Below are 6,786 nucleotides of genomic sequence, written 5' to 3' on the forward strand. Positions count from 1 at the left end.
AGGTCATGATGTGGACACTTGCACAATAAATCTTTGTATCTCTCCCACACCTCATACAATGATTCACCCTCAAATTGGGCTAATGTAGTAATATCATTCCATAATTTCGTTGTCTTGGCCGGAGGGAAATACTTTGCTAAAATTTTTTGTGCTAACTTCTCCCAGGTGGTGATGATGCTGGACGACAGAGAATTCAACCAAGTTTTTGCTTTTTTTCTAAGTGAAGAAAGAAAAAGTCTCAATCAGATTGCATCATCTGTCACTACCTTGTGTTTAAAAGTATCGCAAATTTTTAGAAAATTTGCAATATGGACATTAGGATCCTCTTGTGATAGCCCCCCAAACTAGACAGTTTGTTGGATCATTTGAATGATGGCCAGCTTGATCTCAAAGTTATTGGCTTGTATAGCTAGTCGCCTTATACTGGACGTCGCGCCATTGACCGAGGGCATCACATAGTCTCTTAACGCCTTGTGCTCTTGGTTGGCCATATCAACTTTATAGGCGATGACCTCTTTCTTTTTCTCTTTATTGATTAGACGTCAAGTCATTTCAATCTCAGGATCGAAAAGCATATACTCTAACAATTTAGATCGGCGCATGCACTTCTGATTCCTAAAAAAAAAATCAAACTAAGATCAAATTAAGTCATTTTTTTTAATAAAATAAAATTCAAAGTGGTAAAAATCTAACTGGTATCAATATCAATAACAAGTAACTATTTCCCGACAACGGCGTTAAAAACTTGTTTGCTTAAAAATATAATCTGCAAGTGCACAGAATTGTAACAAGTAGAAAAGTGTTTTAAAGAAAACGGTTATTGTACCCACAGGGAATAATTATATTATTGAGTATTGAAATTGACTAAATTAATTACTATTTGGAAAACCGAAATTTGAAGAATGGTTTATCTAAATTAAACTGATGAAAAAAATATTAAAATTAAGATTTTAAAAATCATGAGAAAAGATCTAGAGCGTTTAACTTTACCTAGCAAATCCCACACAATTTATTATTCCTTGTTATAGAATTCCAATTATTCCAAATTGATGATAAAAATCCCTTAACTATTTAATATTTTCTCTCAAACAATACCAAAAATATCTCAAACTAATAACTTCATATCTCTATGTAAATTTAACTAATTAGAGACTCATTAAGTTTTTTAAATTTTTCTTAAAAATCACACTAGTCGCGGTAAAGCATCTATGCTTTCGCTCAACTAATGGTGTTTAATCCTAGAGATTTAATCACAAATCACATGTTGGTCTCATTGTGATTCAATTGATCGAATAATAGTTAGCTAGAAAATTGCAAGTATTAAGAACAATGAATAAACACTCAATCATGAAAATATTGAAAATAAAATAATTTAGAATATAAACTGTGTGTTTAGTACTAGGCTACATCAAAGCTCTAGAAAATAGAATTAGTTTATAATTAAAAATAAATAAAACCGGTGCTTTTTGTTGAAGTCAGTTGATGAAGCATTCAGCTCTCGCCCTTGCCCTCCAGTTCTGCCTTCTTGAAAAAACACTTCAATAATAAAAATTTGAACTCTAAACTCAAGTAGTTTCTCTCTTTTCTCCTCAAATTTCCCACAAGTTTGTGAATCATATAGACAACTTTGAATGGAGATCTTCATGCTGCACTGAGTTGAGAGTGGGATCCTAGTTTTTTTGGAAGTTTTCTAATAATGTGCTAGAGATATTATCTATGCCAAGTATCTGGAAATATAATAGCAATTACATTTTTTTCATTATCCGATCTTGATATGTTATGATCGCTTTAGGAGCTTGACCATTCATGGACTTCAATCATGTTCAAAGTAACCATAAAAGCATACTAACGTCTTTGCTTGAAACAAAGTGAACCTCTAATAGTATTGACTGCCTGTGATGGTTTTCACCCACAAGGGAAAAAAAGGCATACCGTATCTATTTGTTAGATATATTGTATCGAATGTGATAACATCTCCAAAGTACTCTTATGACACTTAACGGTGTGCATCAGGCCAAAACACATTTTTAGCCCATATCCATAACAAATACATATCCATATCCATAACAAATATAAAACTAACATTTCCCACATTCTATCAAAATATGAATGCTTCGACGTCTCATTTACTAAGCCTTAAGTGTATGATTTTGTTAATAAAATTTCAACAATTCTTCTCCGCAAATTGAAGATTCTCATACCAACTACATTAGGGGTAACAATTCGTGTTCACGAGTCGTGTTTGCATAATATCACGTCATGAGTATTAGATTATATGGGTCAACCCAAACATGACTCATTTAATAACGGCTCAGATCCTAAAATCCTAACACTAATCATATAAATAATGAGTGACATGACACAACTTACATAACCCATTTAATAATTAGATTTTATTGGGGTACCCTGAATATGACATGTTTAACTCATGTCATATTAATGGGTTGAATTGACCTTTATATTTATTTTGATCCAATTAATATAATTTCATATATAAGACATAAATAACTATATAAATTATTCAAAATTACAACTAGCCTCATGATAAAATATTTTATGATCAATATCCAAATCAATAATATATATGAACATTAATATTTTCATAAAATAATTAAGTATTCAAATACTAATGTTAATATTACATCCTAACAACACTAAAGGCATATAAAACTAAAGAGTTATAAAATTTAAAAATAGAATTTATTCGTGTTATATGGGTTAATTACGGGTTTCACAGATTGACCCATAATTGACTTGTTTATTAATCGTATCTTATTAGGTTCCGTATTAAGCCAAATTTATTTATATCAAACTCAAACATGCTTATTTCATGTCGCATTTATGCTGGGTTCACAAGCCATGTCATATATTTTCACCCTAGCCTTGCATCAACAATAAGATTTTTGGAATTTTTGTTCTTTCGAATAAATATTGTGTCATTTAACTTAAGCATCATTTAACTATATTCATTTGAATGTTTGTTACATCTGAAAATTCTGACTTTTATGGACTTACGGTATGATTGTGAGCAATTTCAACATTGGTCAAAACGCACAACCCATTCACCAAACGAGCATTTTCCTTGGCTTTACAATCCGTTTTAATTGTTTGACATGGCCTCAAGATAACACTATGGCTAGGTTTATATTTGCCACCACGCATACATCCAATTATGACATATTACTCCTGTATGCCTCTCATTCATTACACAACTTGCTTACTTGGCATATTATTTGTAATACGTACAAAGCTCTTAGTGCTAAAAGTCGTACTAGATTTTGATTCATCAATTTGTTCCTCATCAACCATGTGATTGCCCTCATTATCATTATTCCCTTTGAGTCATTAACATCAATTTGTATTCTCCATGCAGTGTTATTATCCTCTATAATTGAGGTAGTAAGTTATACAAAATGGTTCATATTAGCATGTTATCTATATTGGTTATGGGGAAAAAATAGAGTTTAAAGTGTAATACCATTATCAATATTATCACGATGATCATTTGTGAAGCCCTTAGCCCCCACTTAGAATTTGATGGAACTTGAAGCGTCGAACATGCAACACAAGGTTAGACACTCACATTCATAACCGTTAACGATGCAATGCACCTAGCATGCATCTAGCAATATGCAGTATTCGCAACGGATAATTTTGTTTGAGTAATACACAATGTACCAAAATGCTAAACCTAAACTTTATCACTTGTCCATAACTATTCACATAAACCAAAACTACATAAACTATTTAGACGCTAAGTTAAACCATACATAAACAAAAGTAGGGCCCTAAAACATGGGCCCTCTCAGACCTCAAAAAAGAAGTACTTAATACAGATTGTAAGATCCCAGTCCTCATCTTGCACTTCCCATAACTTTCACAATCTTACCTAATAACATCGAATTGACTTCCATGAAGTGATTATCTAATAGGAAGCGATTCTCAAGGGTGAGAACCTTTTCACAAAAAGATAGCCTTATGGCTTAGGATTTCCCTCCAAAATTCCCTCAATACCCATCACTAGCAGTATAGTAATATTCATGTAGTAGTCTATCAAACTCATGATACTCGATTCTGGCCACACCAACTTTAGCCTAGTCTAGTTTGGTTCCATTGATCCCCATCACATCTTCTATCATTCCGGGGGATTGGTAGTTAGAACTACCAGGAGAGATTTGCTTACAAATCTCAACAAGTAAGCTATCAAAATGCTAACAGTATACATATGCATGTATGACAGTAAAATGACATGGATGCATCATGACATAAATATGAATATTTATGACACGACTTGACAAATAGCATGACATGTGCTTGACTTGGAAAATAACGTGACATGACTTGACTTAACTTAACTGAACTTGACATGAACTGAAATTGACATGAACTAAAATGGATATGAACATATACATGTTTGATTAAAAGTGAACTATGGATGCTACACGGATCTCCTTGAGCCATGTGCTCATGTCGATACCACATCACATCACACTCATTTGCACCAGCTGTGAGTATGTCATTATAATTGAAATGATAAAGGCTGGCACCACCGATGTTTGGTGCCTAATTTCGTTCCAAAAACCAGTTATTTAAGTCCCATTTGAAACCAGTTGATATTTACCTTGTCAACCCAAAAAATTCGACACCAATTTAAACACTCCAACGTGGACAATAGAGTTTCACTGGGATAACACTTCATCCTAACATATGGGGTCATGATAAAAATAAAGACTCAAACTACTAATAATGCATGCATAATAGTAAAATGACATGGATGTCGTGACATGAACATGAATATTCATGATGTGACTTGACAAATAGCATGACATGTGCTTGAGTTGAAAAATAACGTCACATGACTCAACTTAACTAAAATTGATATGAACATATACATGTTTGATTAAAAGTGAACTATGGATGCTATACGGGTCCTTTTTGAGCCCTGTGCTCCTGTCGATACCACATCACACTCATTTGTGCCAACTGTGAGTACATCATGATAATTGAAATTATAAATGAGGTTGGCACCATCGATGTTGGGTGCCTGATTTCATTCAGAAACTAGTTATTTAGGTCTCATTCAAAACCTGTTAATCTTTATCTTATCAACCCAAAAAATTTCACACCAATTTAAGCATTCTAGCGTAGACAATGGAGTTTCACTGGAATAACACTCCATCTTAAAATTTGGGATCGTGACAAAAATAAAGACTCAAACTAACTTGAAAATATTATTTCCATGACATAGTCTATGCATGTGACATGGCATGTCATGTACAAAATGTACATGTCACAGATGAGATGGCATAACATGGTATGTAACATATAAGTATGTACTTGCAATAAATGACACAACACGGCATAGTAAAAAATTTATAATAATCATGAGTGACAGCAATATGACAATAATAAACTTACCACTGCACATATATAAATACACTGGAAATAAGTTAGAGGCTAACTTATAGTGATTGCGCGTGATGTAAGAAGTAGCATGAAATAGCGTGAACTGAAATGATATATTTATAAAAGTTAGAATATCACACTAAACAGTTTAATATACAAATTTCTGATTTATGGTTAAATTGTAAATTTAGCTCTCTACTTGTAAGAAATTACAAGTTTGCCTATAAATTAAGGATTTTGCATATTTACTCCAAATCTTATCAAAATTTATATTTTTCATGTAAATTCTATCTTAAATCCAAATATCTTTTTAGAAAAATTTAAAACACAACACAATTATTTGAACTGTACCTTGGTCGAAACATATACATAGGCAAAACTTGTTTTTTGTTACAATTCATCCAAACTTCAAACTTTCATGCTTAAACCGATTTTTGTAACACTTAAAAAAAAATCATATCCTACATTTAAAAAAAAAAATACAGAATCACTTCATCAACAAAAGTGCCAAAACATCAAGTTTAAGTCAAAGAGAACCAACTCTTGACTTTTTGGTCTAATGATTTCCAAATCAACTTTAAGGACTCCAAAAGGCCCTAATTAGACGCTTAACATGTTCATCATTCAACACTAAGTGCTAGCATACTTGATCAAACAACAAAAATCACAAAAATACAAGCTACAAAGTCGGTTTGCACTTAGACATCAAAACCGAGTACACCATGCTTATGGTCTTAGATCAAAATCGCTAAATCCTTGATTTTCATAAATAAAACCTCAAAAAATAAAACTATATACCTCATATTCAAGTTATAATTTGATTCTAACATTAAAGCTAGAACCACATGGCCAAAGTTTAATCAAAACACAAAACCAAACCGAGAGCCTCTAGTTTGAGTCCTAAACAAACATAGACTCCTAACACATAGATAAAAGCCTTAAGAACATCATGTGGGACTATCAAGACCATTAGATCAACTTTCCATAACCAAACATCACCACTTTACAAAAAAATAAACTGTTTTGTACCGCCCATTTTCTAACATTTTGAAATCTTGCAAAACTATTTTCTAAAAATATAAACATGTTGTAAATCTAAACCTAATTTGTGTATTAACATGTTAACACTTAAATAGCAAGATATATCCAAGATTGTACAAAAGCTTCATCAAAATACCAAAATTTCACATAAACATAAAAAATATCGCCTAGTGTGACCTTTACATATTCAAACCAAACTTTCACTAATCAAAACTCCATGAACAATTAACCAAACTATACCAACAGAAACTAGGATCAAAGGGGAACAAAATACATGACAGATTTTCTTGAGAATTAACTTACAAAAGGCTCAAAAAATTAGAGCAAGAATTGCTAGAA

At 32.2% G+C, this 6,786-nt stretch overlaps 1 non-coding gene across 1 annotated transcript; it reads left to right on the forward strand.

Annotated features, from left to right (window-relative positions):
• LOC121247971 lies at positions 1-107 on the forward strand. Its single transcript, XR_005937370.1, has one exon. It is a non-coding gene; the product is annotated as a small nucleolar RNA R71 (small nucleolar RNA).
• Positions 108-6,786: the final 6,679 nt, after the last annotated feature.

The sequence above is a fragment of the Juglans microcarpa x Juglans regia genome, chromosome 1S (assembly GCF_004785595.1).
Source record: "Juglans microcarpa x Juglans regia isolate MS1-56 chromosome 1S, Jm3101_v1.0, whole genome shotgun sequence".
NCBI lineage: Eukaryota > Viridiplantae > Streptophyta > Magnoliopsida > Fagales > Juglandaceae > Juglans > Juglans microcarpa x Juglans regia.